Source organism: Carassius auratus, unplaced genomic scaffold (assembly GCF_003368295.1).
Source record: "Carassius auratus strain Wakin unplaced genomic scaffold, ASM336829v1 scaf_tig00031992, whole genome shotgun sequence".
In the NCBI taxonomy this organism is placed as follows: domain Eukaryota; kingdom Metazoa; phylum Chordata; class Actinopteri; order Cypriniformes; family Cyprinidae; genus Carassius; species Carassius auratus.
In genome coordinates, this window is record NW_020525967.1 from 137,682 (window position 1) to 154,750 (window position 17,069).

At 42.1% G+C, this 17,069-nt stretch overlaps 1 long non-coding RNA gene across 1 annotated transcript; it reads left to right on the forward strand.

Annotated features, from left to right (window-relative positions):
• The first annotated feature begins 10,676 nt into the window (after positions 1 to 10,676).
• On the forward strand, positions 10,677 to 11,920 carry LOC113080785 (uncharacterized). Its single transcript, XR_003282027.1, has 3 exons — positions 10,677 to 10,718; positions 10,828 to 10,937; positions 11,877 to 11,920. It is a non-coding gene; the product is annotated as an uncharacterized LOC113080785 (long non-coding RNA).
• Positions 11,921 to 17,069: the final 5,149 nt, after the last annotated feature.

A 17,069-nucleotide genomic window follows, 5' to 3' on the forward strand; every position in this document is an offset into this window, starting at 1 on the left:
CCTTATAAAATCTTGTTACTTTTTTATATCCACTTAGCTGCCAACTTATTAAATATTTACTTTAAACGTATGCACTTATTGTTCAGCTCAGCTGTAAGCTTTAAGGTCCTGGACCTAACTTTATGTTTCTTTTATTGATGGTCAATTGGCAGCTAGTTATTGTTTACATTATCATGACAGTGTTTGTTGCTGCATAAAAGCTTTTGAATCGAAATAAAGACACAGTTGTGTTGAAATAAAGTTGAATTTGTGTTTTATATATTTTGGTTAAGTTGTTTCCTATACCAGCTGTAAAAAATTGTCTAGTAAATCTGTTATTGATTTTAGTCTTATTTTAGTCGACTAAAATACCAAGCAATTTTAGTCGACTAAAATAAGACTAAAATTAAAACAAATCAGATGACTAAAACTTGACTAAAACTAAAAAGAATTATAGTCAAAAGACTAAGACTAAAACTAAATTAAAATTTCGTGTCAAAATTAACACTGATGCAAAGTTTTAAAACTTACATGGTTTAAATCAAGGGAATCGGTTTACTCAAACGGTTTGAGCAACGTTTACTTATCGGGTTTTACAGTGCTATTTCTTTTGTCTGTTTTCTTAATTGCAGAATATTTATCATGTGCATCCAGTCCTTCGTGCTGTCTTTGCTGTAAACAGGTTTAAAGGGACAGAAGTGAGAGACTTATTTACCCTCATTTGATAAAACTGTTTTGAAAAAAAATATATTTTACATTTAGAAATTTCTAGAATAACTGTTTCGGGTTATTTGTTAGTGTAAAAACTTTTCCAAAATAAAAAAGTAAGTAAGTGAAATTTTCACTTATTTTTCACAGAATCTTGAAGTGTTCCTGTAGCTCAGTGGTAGAACATTGCATTAGCAAGTGTAAGGTTTGGGGTTCGATTCCCCGGGAACACATGATAGGTGAAAATTGTTAGCCTGAATGCACTGTAAGTTGCTTTGGATAAAAGTGTCTGCTAAATGCATTAATTTAATATTATTTAATACAATTTTACTCGATAAAATTTACTTATTATTATTTTATTTTTTTTACTTAACTTAGTTAAGTAGATTTACTTAATTTCCAAATGTGTTAAATTTACTTGAAAAATGCTTGTGCAAAAACTTGGCAAATAAAAATTAAGTAAATTTACTTATTACTTTTTTCAGTGCAGTGATAAGTTTATTTAGCTCTTCCTGTCCTATGGTTGTAATGCACTGCAGTTTATCTTTGGGTGCGATGGATGAAACTGAAGTGTTAGACGCTGTAGAATCTACATTCGCTATTGTATTTCTAATGTTATCTATTTTGTCAGTGAAGAAATTCATAAAGTCATTACTATTTAACGTTGGTGGAATATTTAAATCAGGTGGCGTCTGGTAATTTGTTAACTTAGCCACTGTGCTAAATAAAAACCTTGGATTGTTTTGGTTGTTTTCAATGAGTTTGTGTATATGCTCTGCCCTATCAGTTTTTAAAACCTGTCTATAGCTGGACATACTGTTTTTCCATGCAATTCTAAAAACTTCCAAGTTAGTTTTTCTCCATTTGCGTTCAAGACTATGAGTTTCTTTCTTGAGAGAGTGAGTATTACTGTTATACCATGGTACAGTACGTTTTTCTCTAACTTTTTTCAATTTGATGGGGGCAACAGTTTCTAATGTATTAGAGAAAATAGTGCCCATGTTGTCAGTCATTTTGTCTAATTCATGTGTATTTTTGGGTACAAATAGCAGTTGAGATAGATCAGGCAGGTTATTTGCGAATCTTTCTTTGGTGGCTGGAACAATAGTTCTGCCCAGACGGTAACGCTGAGAGATATAGTTAATATCAGTTACACGCAGCATGCACGATACAAGGAAATGGTCTGTAATATCATCACTTTGAGGTACAATATCTATAGCAGTAAGATCGATTCCATGAGATATAATTAAATCTAGTGTATGATTAAAACGATGAGTGGGCCCGGTGACATTTTGCTCTGGGGCTCTCGTCGGCCTTCATGATCGCGGGTATCTGCGCAGAAACATCGAGAACACAAGCACCAGGCAAACAATGGGTGTGCACTTTACCTTCGGCTAACGTAGCACTTATGTGTCAGACGATGGAATCTCCGATGATCACAGCGTCGCGTCCTGTCTCGCGGAGGGGAGCGTAGCGGTTCCGGATGGAGATCTCGAAGGCAGGAGGGGGAGAAGTCGTCGCCCGGGGCCCGGCTCGCGTCCTCTGCTGTGGATGCACCCAGGGTCCGTGGTGTCCCGGCGTCGCAGTGAAGGACATCTGGGAAGATTGCGTCCTGGGTGCACCGGGCCTGTGCAGAGAAACACACGGAGTAGACGTGGTTGGACTGTTAACAGCACGCTGTATACTTACCCCGGACTCGTGAGCATCAGCCCGGGATGATTCCAGCGCGGCTCTCCGCTCTCTCAGCTGGGCCTGCCTCTCCTCCAGGTCGCGAATCTGCTTCCCCATGGCCTCGAGCTCACCCCACCTTCTTATCACGAAGCAGCATCGACAATTCCCATGGTTTTCGCAAAGTATGTCGCACTGATTTCAGTATCGGACACGATGGGCAAAACGACGTAACGCAGCACAATAAATCCCAACAGCACAATCACGCTGTGGAGGCAAAAAGGGGCACACCCGCGATTTCAAACTTTATCACTCCCTCCAGTGTTTGCTTTTATGTAATATAAAATTTGTTATAATAAAGATAAATAAAAAAGAAACACGAATAAGCCTAATTGTTATCACAATCATTCTTATTAATAATTATATATACATAATATGTATTATGTGTATTTAACTTGCCTCTGACCCACCCCAAACCCAACCTCCATCTGTTGAGTCCCGCCTCCGCAAACGGGACAGAAGCCCACCAGGATGGAGCAGAGGACCACCACAGCCAAGCAGACGAGACAGAAGCCCGCCAGGGCAGAGCAGAGGACCACCACAGCAGAGTAGATAGCACAGGAGAGCAAGTCTGGTTAGGTGGGACTGGAACAGAGAACATAAACAGGTTAATGGTGGCCTCTGTGGCCATGATAAGGCAGGTAGAAAGTTCAGAAGTCTTCTGTAATGGAGAGTCAGAGACGTTGGATCCAAGTGCAGTACTTTATTAACAGAGTAGTCAAACAGGCAATGATCAGATAACAGTGTCAGGTAAGCAGGGGACATCCAAAATCAGAAACAGTACCAGGCAAAGGTCGTGGCAGGTGGCAGATAATCAAAGTCGAATACACAATCCAAAGTCAAACATGGAAGGAACAAACACAGGGAAACCACTCAGAAATGCCAGACAGAACTAAACAAGACTTCGCAATATGAGTGTGGATGAGTGCAACCTATAGTGTCACTGATAAGAAACAGATGTGGTTCAATAATGAGTTCCAAGGAATGGGTTTATGGGAAATGAAGTCCAGGGTGTACTGTGTCGTGTGAAAGTCTGTATGGTGAATAAACGGATGTGCAGTGACAAGATCATGACAGCACTGGACAAAATCTCCAGTGTCAAAGAAATAAACAGATTGGCTACACTGTAAAAAAATTGCAGTAGTTTCTACAGCAAAATTTTACAGAATTTTACTGTATAAACATTTTACAAGATGCAGCTGTAATTCGCAATGCATTATGGGTCAAATAAGGTTTTACAATTGTTAACAGTATATTTCCACGTCAACTGTAATTCATTTACAAGAAGCAAGTGTTGTCACTGTATTTCCTGCTTTTTACAATAACTTACTGTAGTGTGGCATTATGGTATTGCGCGCGCATCATTCAAATCAGAAACCCAGCCGACTGGAGCAGCCCTAGAACGATTGAAGATTAGAGGCTTTATTCATAATTCCTGGTAAGTTAACTTAATTTTACTTAAATATATCCTTTTATATTTATTTAAGTTAATGTATAAGCGATTTCATGTCACAGGCCTCCTACCCCGACATTTAGTGGCCTTGGTAACTTCTGTGCAGTAAACTGGAAATTGCTTTCATAGCATAGTTACGCCAAATGTTCGATTTTTTTTTTTAAGTAAAATGTTATTGAGAGCATTTCAAAGTAGTGTTTACCTGACTTAAAATAAAGCCCAATGCGATTGCGAACGATTGTCATAGTAACTAACGTTACTATCTATCTAAATAACTGACGAACAGCAAAATGTGAAATTTCATTCGTTTATATGTGTTCAACTATCCCATATTGACACCTTACTATAATAAGTGAAAGACATCTTTATATACCCGACTGGACAAGTTAGCCTGATTAAAAAAAAAAAAAAAAAAAAATACTGAGGAAGCATCGAAACGCGAGACTGATTCTGATTATATTAACGTTTCATTCAACATCAAAACAAGCTTAACCGCACACATAAACTCACGGAAAATACATGAGGTAAATGTTCAACTGTTGAGTTTATTCATAACATATTGTAATGACCCGAAAGTCAGCACTGGCAGCCAGGTGCATTATGGGTATTTGTTTAGCGTTCAATTATGGGTTATTTAAGTAAGATGGTTGAGTTCTCATATTAGTAATGTTATACATGTTCATGTCTAAGTTAATTGGAGTTGATTTGGGTTCATTTACTGCCATGTTATAAAAAAGGATGACTGTCACCGTCATGGAAAGAGATGTGTTGAGGAGTGACTTGTGATATGGCCTTGCCTATGCAGTTGAATTATTGTGTTCCAAATTAAAGAGTAACAGACACTACTGCCTCCTGTTGGCTGGTTTGTTAATAACTCTGCTCACAGAGACACTCACGGTCGTGCGGTGTATGGGACGCGAGTGCTCGCTCTGCCCGCTGGCGAAAATAAGTTGCGACGTATAGATGCTAGCACCCTGCTAGCCGTTATATTAAAATAAACAGTCTAGCTTAGCTCTAGTCAGCCCACGGTAATAGAACAACTACAAGTTGTTACACTGGTGTCAGAAGTGGGATCTAGGCCGTTTAGAAGACGCAGTTATGGAGCAAAGTATAGGCGAAATAGAGCGTGCTCTCAGAGAGAACCGAATCACGTTAGAGCGCCTGACAAATGAGGCGACGCGGAGAAACAGGGCTCCGTACTGGCCTGATGGCGCCAGCGTTCCCCGGACTGTGCATCGCTCTCCTATGCATGGGCAGAATGAACCTCCGACTCTCACACCAATGCACCAAATTAGTGTCCAGTCTGGTCTCCTTTCACGATCACCCGCAAAGCTACCACGATACAACGGGTTGACGCCCCTGGAGCCCTACCTGGCCCAGGTCGATCTGGCTGCTCTCCACGATGGATGGACCCGTGAGGAGACTGCTACTCACTTGGCCCTCGCCTTGGAGGGTCCTGCACTTCAGGTCCTCAGCGATCTGTCACCCGAAGAGCGGCGTGATATACAGGCCCTCACCGCTGCCCTTAACAGCCGCTTCGGGCAGAGAACCTCTGCAGAGCAGAGCAGGGAAGAGCTTACTAACCGACGTCGACGTGAAGGAGAGAGTGTGGGTGCATTCGCCGCTGACATACGTGTCCATACTAGGAAAGGCTACCCTACCTTCCCAGCCACAGCGAGGGAAGAGCTGAGCCTCCACGCTTTCCTACGGGGCCTTACACCTGAGCGCCTACGTCAGCATGTCCGTTTGTCATCACCCCAAGACCTGAGTGAGGCACTGAGAGAGGCTGAGCGAGCTGAGGAGGTGCTGCAGGCTGGGCCGACAACGGGTTGATCTCCATTACAGCGCCAGCTGACGAGAGCAGCAGAACAAGAGCTTGACGGGGTTCAGCCTCAGGAAGAGGAGGTCAGCCGGGTTCAACCAGTGACCCCCCGACGGAGGTCGAGACTAGACCGCTGCTACCGCTGTGGAGAGCCGGGGCACTTCGCCAGGGACTGCCCTGCCCCGAGTCCCCGGCCCCGGGCAACATCACCCCCGGGAAACGACCTTGGAGTGAGGCAGTGAGGGGACCCTCACCCCGTTCTTTGGCACCCCTCCACAATGACTGCCCTGTTGTGGGGCGCTGTGGGCTTATCAGAGGATTGTACCTTGACTGTGTTATTGACGGACAGCCCTGCAGTGCCCTGGTGGATACGGGGTCCACCATTTACTTGTTACAAAAAGGATTGTTGCCAGGGACGGCCGGTCCTCTTCCAGGGGACTGGACCCCCACCAATACCGAACTCCTCACCGTCACGGGTGAAAAGACAGTAATGCCTGGGAAAAAGTTGCTGTCTGTATCGGTGGGGACGAGCCAGACAAGCCATGAGTTCTGGCTCGCCGACATCAGAGATGAGTGCATTGTTGGTTTGGACTTGTTAGCCCACTGGGGAGCATGTGTCGATGTGCTGGGGCCCGCACTGTGCTTAGGTAACGAGAGAGTGCCACTCCGGTCGGGTCGGAGCCATCATGGAGAGGCTGCCGCCCCGCAGCCACCGCTCAGACACCAGTGTTCACTGGCTCCAGCCCCCAGCCGCCATACAAGATCTGTAGAGACACAAGGGGTGCTCCCGGGGTGTATTGCAACTCAGACCAGTGCATCCCAGTCATTATCACCGCACGCTCTTTTCACCCGTCCATCACCTGAGACTGTTGCTGCTGTTGAGGAGTTGGGGCGACGAAGCAGTGAGCATCTGAGCGTGCCGCAGCAGGAGCAGCTGCAATGCCTATTGAAAGACTTTGTGGACATTTTTGCCGCTCGAGAGGAGGACTGTACTAGAACAGCTTTGGTGCAGCATCACATTGACACTGGCCCCGCTGCTCCCATTCGCTTGCGGCCCCACAGACTGCCTCTCGCCAAGCGCCAGGCTGCTGAGGAAATGATCCGAGATATGGCAGCTAATGACATTATAGAGCCCTCAGATAGTCCCTGGGCTGCACCTATGGTCATGGTGCGGAAGAAAACGGGGGGGTGGCGCCCTTGCGTGGACTTTCGTCGGCTAAATTCGGTCACCCGCAAGGACTCATACCCACTTCCGCGCATTGATGACGCATTGGATTATGTTGCTGGATCCTGTTGGTTCAGCTCTTTGGACTTGCGCAGTGGGTATTGGCAAGTGGAGCTGGCGGCGGAGGCCCGGCCCAAAACTGCGTTTACCATAGGGCAAGGACTGTGGCAGTTTAAGGTGATGCCCTTTGGGCTGTGTAATGCCCCAGCCACCTTTGAGAGGCTTATGGAGCGGGTCCTTAAAGACATTCCCCGTACCCGCTGTGTGGTCTATTTGGATGATCTGTTAGTCCATGCCAGAGACTTTGACCACGCTGTCCACAATTTAAAGGAGGTCCTGACAGCCATCCGTAATGCTGGGCTGCGGTTGAACCCGGCCAAGTGTAACTTGCTCACCCGCCAAACGCAGTTCCTGGGGCACGTTGTTAGTGAGAGCGGGGTGGCCACTGACCCAACAAAGGTGGCCGCAGTGAGGGACTGGCCCCCACCAACCAACCTCACTGAGTTGCGGAGTTTCTTAGGCCTGGCCTCCTATTATAGAAGGTATGTCAGAGACTTTGCCACCATCGCCAGCCCCTTACATCAGCTGACAAATAAGGGTCGGCGATTTGGGTGGTCCGAGGACTGTGCGGCAGCCTTCCACCAGCTAAAAGCCGCTCTTATAGATGCTCCTGTTTTGGCCTACCCTGATCCCAACAAACCTTTCCTGGTGGACACTGATGCCAGTAACGTGGGGGTTGGTGCCGTACTCTCCCAGAAGGGGGAGACTGGAGAGCGAGTGGTGGCCTATTATAGCTGTAGTCTCAGTCGTTCTGAAAGAAACTACTGTGTCACCCGGCGGGAGTTGTTAGCTGTGGTCCTGGCAGTCCGTCACTTCAGGCCCTACCTCTTGGGCACCAGGTTCACACTGAGGACCGACCATGCTAGCCTCACCTGGATGCTGAACTTCCGCCAACCAGAGGGTCAGGTGGCAAGGTGGCTGGAGATCCTCCAAGAGTACGACTTCGAGGTTCAGCACCGACCAGGGCGGCAGCATGTCAACGCTGATGCCCTCTCCAGACGTCCATGCCTTGCTGATGAGTGTCGGTATTGTGCTCGTCAGGAAGAACGAGATCTGGGCCCATCGTCGGCAGCCACTGAGCCGGGTGGCAGTGATGGAGACGGAGGGCCATTCACCATCGAGCAGCTGAGACAACAGCAGGCGAATGACCAAGTTCTGGTGAAGGTGAAGGGTTGGCTGGAGGCTCGAGCACGTCCGGATTGGCCAGCGGTGTCCTCACAGGGACCTGAGATCAAATCACTTCATGCTCAGTGGGGCAGCCTGGAGCTCCACGATGACGTGATCTACAGGCGGTGGCAGGCACCCAGGGGGGGAGTTGACCATCTCCAACTTCTAGTTCCCCACACTCTGCGGCCAGAAGTCCTCCATTGGGTTCATGGGGCAGCTGGAGCTGGCCATTTCGGAAACTCCAAAACAGTGCGGCGGCTGCGGCAGCGGTTCTACTGGCCGGGGTGTCGGCAGGATGCAGAGCTACATGTTCACTGCTGCGATGTCTGCACGGCGCAGAAGGGACCCAGCCAACGCTCTCACGCACCGTTGCAGCAGTACCTAGTAGGGGCACCCATGGAGAGGATCGGAGTGGATATCTTGGGACCATTTCCCATCACAGAGGCTGGCAACCGCTTTGTCCTGGTAGCTATGGACTATTTTACAAAGTGGCCTGAAGCATATGCGGTGCCGGATCAGAGCGCTTCCACATCAGCACAGCGACTAGTGGATGAGATGTTTGCCCGTTTCGGGGTACCGGACGAACTTCACAGTGACCAGGGGCGGAACTTTGAAAGTCGGTTGTTCAATGAGGAAAACAAGAACCACTCCCCTCCACCCTCAAAGCGATGGATTGGTTGAGCGGTTCAACCGCACCCTGGCCACCCAACTTGCCATCTTGACTAGTCAGCATCAGAGAGACTGGGACCAGCATCTGCCCCTGGTCCTGTGGGCATATAGGACAGCAGTGCAGGAGTCAAGTCAGTGCACACCAGCAGCGCTGATGTTTGGAAGGGAGCTCCGCACGCCGGTGGACTTGGTGTTCGGGTCGCCTCCCGAGCCGGAGATTGCTGGTGGACCAGAACTGGACTACTTCCGGCGATTAAAGGAGCGTCTAGGCACAGTCCATCAACTGGCCAGGGAGGCTCTAGAGGACGCTGGAGCCCGCCAGAAGCGGGCGTACGATATCCGGGCCCACGGGCCTACCCTTAAGCCAGGGGACAGGGTGTGGGTGTTCTGCCCCCAGAGGAAGCGCGGGTTGTCACCCAAACTGACTCATCATTGGCAGGGACCTGGAGAGATTCTAAATCAAATTTCGGAGGTGGTCTTCCGGGTCCGAATGCCTGGACGGGGTAGGCAGGTGGTGCTTCACAAGGATCGGTTGGCACCGTACCACCCACTGGCCCCAGAACAAGAGAATGGTGGAGGCCAGGGAGGCTCCCCACCATCCACTCCCAGCGCTGCAACGGACAATAACGGACTCAGGGTTGAGCCTGGCGCTGGGGGTAAAACATCAGAGAGGCCGAAGCGTGTTCGACGTTGGCCAGGACATTTGTTAGATTTTGTTGTGGGAGAATAGGGTTGTGGGGACACTAACCCTCTTGGGGGGGGGGGCTATGTAATGACCCGAAAGTCAGCACTGGCAGCCAGGTGCATTATGGGTATTTGTTTAGCGTTCAATTATGGGTTATTTAAGTAAGATGGTTGAGTTCTCATATTAGTAATGTTATACATGTTCATGTCTAAGTTAATTGGAGTTGATTTGGGTTCATTTACTGCCATGTTATAAAAAAGGATGACTGTCACCGTCATGGAAAGAGATGTGTTGAGGAGTGACTTGTGATATGGCCTTGCCTATGCAGTTGAATTATTGTGTTCCAAATTAAAGAGTAACAGACACTACTGCCTCCTGTTGGCTGGTTTGTTAATAACTCTGCTCACAGAGACACTCACGGTCGTGCGGTGTATGGGACGCGAGTGCTCGCTCTGCCCGCTGGCGAAAATAAGTTGCGACGTATAGATGCTAGCACCCTGCTAGCCGTTATATTAAAATAAACAGTCTAGCTTAGCTCTAGTCAGCCCACGGTAATAGAACAACTACAAGTTGTTACAATATGTTATAAGAAGCATCACAAGTGAGCTGTTTTGTTGAGTATCACGATTGCAAATACATAGTTCAATAAACAATCAGTTAACAAGTTACTTACTTTTTTAGACACAATATTGTTGTATTTCACCAACGAATATAGTTCCAAACAAAGACCAAAACAAAACTATTTTGCTCATTCTCAAATCAAAACTCTCCAAACTTGAGCTAAATGATTCATCTTTTTGAACGGATCGGTTCAATGAATGACTCAGTTGATTCCCTCATTATTATTATTTACTGCCACCTAATGGCGGATTAGTTTCAGGTTTAATAAGTAGCATTGCATTTTTCCAACATTTATTAATTGTATTTTCAGATTTCATGTCATTACACTGTTGTAATTTTGCACTGTTAATAATTTAATTTGATTGGTGGTACAGTTCTACAATGTTATATTACAATTTATAATTATAAATTATATAATTTATAATAGTTTGTATATTTTAACATATATGCCTTTTTGGGTGTTAATTTTGGTCTCATTTACAGTACATAATACTTTAAAGAAATCACAAGATTATTTTCTTTATGTCTTGTAGGTGCAAAGAATAGCAGCTGATGTGAAGAAATGTTCGATGCTTCAAGACCCTGAAGCTGATTTTATTAGGTAATGTATTAATTATTTAAATAATTTGATAAACTTGTAATTTAGCTTACATTTTATATTGAAATACTGCATTGTAGGTTACATTATTGCTTATATTTATTAATTTCAGGTCTACCCAGTGGCTTTTGACCATTTGAGGGTCAGATGGTTGTGAATTCATACCTCAACATTGTGCGTCCCGGGAGCAGGCATCTTTTGCACACATTAATTTTTTCAAAGGTAACAAGTTTTACTTAAGTAATTTCATTTGTGAAAAAGGTTACTTATTTAAAGGGTTACTCCATCCCATAATGAAAATGTAGTCATTCATCACTGTTAACTGTTAATGTCGTTCAAACCCGTAAAAGCTTCGTCTTCGGAACACAATTTAAGATATTTCAGATGAGAACCGGGAGGCTTGCGTCTGTCCCACTGACAGCCAAGCAATTAACAATGTCTAAGCCCAGAAAAGTATGTAAAGGATTGTCAGAATAGTCCATCTGCCATCAGTGGTCCAACTGTAATTTTACGAAGCTACAAGAATACTTTTTGTATGCAAAGAAAACAAAAAGAACAACTTTATTCAACAAAGTCGTTATTTTTTATTATGTCAGCCGCACCACACGGATACGCGGTTTTCGTTCAAATCAAAGCGTAAATAAACATAGAAAGCGTGTCCATGTGACCCAGCTGACACAGAACAGGCTATGAAGTGTGTGTCCAACAGATACTCTCGAAAAATGGCACTACACTGACGCAGAAGAGGCAAATTGTTGAATAAATCCTTATTTTAGTTTTCTTTGCATACAAAAAGTATTGTCGTCGCTTCATAACGTTACAGTTGAACCACTGATGGACTATTCTGATGATGTCTTTCATACTTTTCTGGGCCTTGACAGTGGTATTTACTTGGCAGTCAGTGGGATGGTCACAATCTTCCCAGTTGCATTCAGAATATCTTAAATTGTGTTCCGAAGACGAACAAAGCTTTTACGGGTTTGGAACAACATGAGGGTAAGTGATTAATGGCAAGATTTTCATTTTGGGGTGGAGTAACCTTTTAAGTACTGGTAAATGCTGATTTTATTGTATAAGTGGCATTTTGACATTTATTTTATTGAGCTAGTTTCATTTGATACACAACTTTATCCTTATGCTTCTACTTGTTTTTATGTGCAGATGTTTTCTTGGAATCACAACACTCCCTGGATACAAGACGGACACATAGAGGCAAAACAAGTGGAAAAGTCTCAGAAGAGGGACAACCCTCATGTGTGTGCTCATCTCAGAAAGTTGATGGACTTTCAGTATGTACAGTCTTGTTCAAAATAATAGCAGTACAATGTGACTAACCAGAATAATCAAGGTTTTTCGTATATTTTTTTATTGCTACGTGGCAAACAAGTTACCAGTAGGTTCAGTAGATTCTCAGAAAACAAATGAGACCCAGCATTCATGATATGCATGCTCTTAAGGCTGTGCAATTGGGCAATTAGTTGAATTAGTTGAAAGGGGTGTGTTCAAAAAAATAGCAGTGTGGCATTCAATCACTGAGGTCATCAATTTTGTGAAGAAACAGGTGTGAATCAGGCGGCCCCTATTTAAGGATGAAGCCAATACTTGTTGAACATGCATTTGAAAGCTGAGGAAAATGGGTCGTTCAAGACATTGTTCAGAAGAACAGCGTACTTTGATTAAAAAGTTGATTAGAGAGGGGAAAACCTATAAAGAGGTGCAAAAAATGATAGGCTGTTCAGCTAAAATGATCTCCAATGCCTTAACCCTCTGGAGTCTAAGGGTATTTTTGGGGCCTGGAGAAGTTTTGTCATGCCCTGATATTTGTGCTTTTTTCAGTTTCTTATAAATATCTAAATGGGTAAAGTCTAATATCACTGTAATCAGCACAAACTGGGCTATAATAATATGTGAAATGCATTCATGTATATGATTGTATTTTTGAGAAAAAAAATGTTATGCATGGTTAGTGAAAAACTAAAAATGTTAAATCACTTGAATAAGGCAATAAAACACATACATAACATTGGTTCCCGGAAAAGTTGAGAACTGGAGCTTGTAGCCTAGAATTTTTCTTTCTGAATGATGTGAAAATCATCTTGTTTACGCACTCACAGAAAACAATATATTGATTTAAATTTTCTAAGACACTTTTTGTTGGTAAAAGTCATATGCGAGTAGGCGTCAACTATCATGAATATCATTGTGATTTACACCTGAGAAGACAAAGCCCTGCATAATGAGCTGCATAATGAGCCTCTCATTCAACTGTTCCACTGAGGGAGGACTTACAAGAAAGAATGTGAGAACAAAATAAATCTATATAATTTTATGTTTGTAGTTTATTAAGTATATATTTAATTATCCCACAACATAATTTAATATCCACTGGGGGGAGCAGTTAAACGGTTTATTATGAACAATCAAAGCTGACTTTCAAACAAATGTTTTGGCATCCTTACTCCAGTCACACAATCCTTCAGAAATCATTTTAACAATCTTATTTTCTACCAAAAATTTATTATTATCATTATTATTATTATTATTATTATTGTTGTTGTTGTTGAAAAGAGATGAGAATATTTTTCAGGTTTTTTTATTGGGAATAAATTGAAAGAACTGCATTGTTTTTACATTTGTTAGAGTTATCTCTATTTGTCACATTTATATTATTTACATCAAGCTTTTGAATGGTATGGTATTGTATACTGTTATTGAAACTTCATAATGTTTCACTTGATTATACATTTAGTCAGGAATTATAGTTTGGAAAAAGTATTTGGAAAAAGTCTTAACTAGTAAAATGTTTACCCGTTATGTGAAAACTAGTACAACTAAATAAAAAGAGACTTACTCATGTTTATGATCTCTGCTGAATAAAGTGCTTCATTCTTTTTTCTGAGGAAATCCATTTCTCAAATTCCTCAACCACATCACATCTTTTTGGAGTGATTTATGTCTTATTCCTCTCATCGCGAAGCAAACAGTAAAATAAAATAAAAACTTGAAGAACAGTCTGGCTGCTTTTTCTTCTGTGTGGGCGTATTCAAGCCGCGCGCTTCAGTTTGAATCTGAATAGCGCGTTAAGCGCGGGGGCGTGGTCGCATTAGATATAATGAGCGGAGATATGAAAAATAGACATCGCGTTGTTTTCATATGGATTACTTTATCTCAGAATATTTGTTTTCGGCAGCACTTGTTTAGTTTAAAAGTAGACATTTCAGGCTTTCTATAGATATCTCTCTCATGTATCTTTGAGTATTCACGGAGTTACAGTTCATTTTAGTGACTTGTTTGTACATGACGATCAGCGGAGACAAAGACTGCAGACAGCCCACCTTGTTTGTTATCTTTATTTTATAAGTGCACAAAGTTTTTTTGTTATTATGTCTGTATCCAAAAAAAACTAGACCCTTTACAGATTCGATTGATCCCAGACAGCAGACGACTCCGATCCGGATCCGTTTTCAAACCGGCAAATCCGCGTTACAGTCACATCCGTTTCAGGGCTGTAACACGGATCCAGCCCAGGTGCGGTTTCAGTGGGCGGGAACTACAGTCGCAGAGCGGATCCGGGCCGCGTCCGTGGAAACGAGCGCGCGGTTTTTTCTGTTTTTTTTTTTCTGAAGTTCAGAACAGGAGAAGATGTCAAGACGGTCGAGGAAAATACAGACTGCTCGCTGTTATCCTCAAAAACCTCACCAAGGTATGACACACCGTGCGAACAAACTAAATCAATGTCTTATGCTGTGTAACTTACTCGATAACTTAAAGGTTTGGTGTTTTTATAGATTCTTAGATCTGTGTCAGACTGTATTGTTGGCGAACACTAAGGCCTATGTTATCAGAGGACTTGCTAACATGAAGAAAACGTCCAGAGGTCTGCAATTATACATTATTAACAAATGTTTAACTTAATTTAAACTTTAATTCTTTTAACTCTTTCTATAATTTTTTTTTAAGATCGCTCCTTGGTAATTATAGTGAGCTAGCAACGTTTAAGTGCTAACTCTATAATAGTTCACTTCTGAATTCAAATTTCCTTATTTTTGAGGAAAACATTCCAGAGTTTTTCTCTATAGTGGACTTAAGTGGGGTTCAATAGGGGAAAGATCCAAATTGCAGCTCCAGTGCAGTTTCAAACCCAGACAGCAACATGGTGTTGGCCCAGATCCGGCCCACATCTGGCCCGCATGAAATGCATGTGGGCCAGATGTGGGCCAGACCTGGGCCGAAACTGCTTGCTGTCTGTGAAGGGCTGTACACGGTCAGCTGAGGAAATACTTGAATGTTTTTATCTGTTTCCACAGAGTGGACCTGCACAGAGTGTACGCGCACATTGCAGAGCTATACAAGACAAGCTTTTGAGGACAAACCCAAGTAATTGTCATTCCTCCTCAAAAACCTTCATTTCTTTTTGACTGAAGAAAGAAAGACAATAAATAAAGTGAGTAAATTATGAGTAAATTAATTTAGAAGTGAGCTAATCCTTTAAGACTGCTTGCATTTATTTTATCAAATATAAAGTTAAAAGTAATATTGTGAAATATTATTACAATGTTAAATCATTTTTTGTTTGAATGTATTTTAAGATGTAGTTTATTCCTGTAAATTTTCAGCATCATTACTGCAGTCTTCAGAGCATGATCCTTCAGAAATTATTCCAAAATGCAGGTTGAGTGCTGGATTTATTTTGGTTTATTTATTTTTTGCTGCTTAAAATTTCCTGGAAACATTTTTATGATTCTTTGGTGAACAGAAAGTTCAAAAGAAAATAATTTATGTTAAATATATTTTTGCAACATTATAAATGTTTTACTTCTATCAATTTAATGGCTATGTGCTGAATGAAAACAGTCATTTCTTTTTAATAACACACAAATATTTGAATGGTTGTATATCATGATTTTTGAAAATATTAAAGAGTATAACTGTTTTAAATATTGATAATAATAATCAGAAATGTTTCTTGAGCAGCAAATCATCATATTAGAATGATTTCTGAAGATCAAGTGACACTGAAGACTGGAGGAATGATGCGGAAAATTTGTTAACAGAAATAAATAACATTCCACAATATATTCACAAAGAAAATAAATATTTGAACGGATTATAAGTCTTTTAAAATTTTAATTAAAATATTATTTATTCATGTGATGGAAAAGCTGTATGAATAACTTTTTATTCATCAATAAATCCTAAAGAAAAGTATCACATGCTCCCCACCCCCCCCAAAAAAAATTTAATTGAAAAAAATTAAATAAAAAATTAAGCAGCACAACGTTTCTAACACCGAGCTTTGATCAAAGCAATAAATAATATTTTGAAGTATGTTTTAACAATATTCCAGTTGATCAGATAAATGCTGGCTTGATAAGCAAGAGACATATTTCAAAAAAAAAAAAAATAGTAATGTGTCCAAACTTTTGACAGTAAGCAGACAGAACGTTCTCGGGCATCCTGAATGATAAAAACAGAGAGGGACATGTATTACATTATATTGTTTGGTATGTTTTAATTTGTATATTTATAAAATCTTTGCCAAAAGATGCTTTTATTTCTGCTAACAGTATGATCCATTTTTATTGAGTAAATGTATTGAGAAATTGTCCAGCAACACTATATAACAATCTTTTTCAATTTCAGGTTCCAGAGCAGGGACTGTCAAATAGTAAGGTGAGTCCCCCTTTTTTCTAATTCAGTGGAGGTTAAGTTATTAAAACTATTTGAATGCTACAATGTATAATTGTGTATTGATAATATTGAGTGCCTGATAATGTTACAACTAGTGCTGTTCAAAGCATAATGTCTGTTAGGACCGACTGTGGTTTGCAGCTTTCTGGAGAAATGCTCCTTTAAATAACTTCACACTCAGCATCCTGAACTATATACAGGTGCATCTCAATAAATTAGAATGTCATGGAAAGTTCATTTATTTCAGTAATTCAACACAAATTGTGAAACTTGTGTATTAAATAAATTCAGTGCACACAGACTGAAGTAGTTTAAGTCTTTGGTTCTTTTAATTGTGATGATTTTGGCTCAACAAATTAGAATACTTCATAAAAAGTAGTGAATTTTAGTGAATTGTTGTCCTTCTGGAAAGTATGTTGATTTACTGTACATGTACTCAATACTCAGAAGGGCCTCCTTTTGCTTTAATTACTGCCTCAGCTCTGCGTGTCATGAAGGTGATCAGTTTGTGGCACTGCTGAGGTGGACTGGAAGCACAGGTTTCTTTGACAGTGGCCTTCAGCTCATCTGGATTGTTTGGTCGCTTGTTTCTCATCTTCCTCTTGACAATAGCTTGTAGATTCTCTCTGGGGTTCAGATCTGATGAGCTTGCTGGCCAGTCAA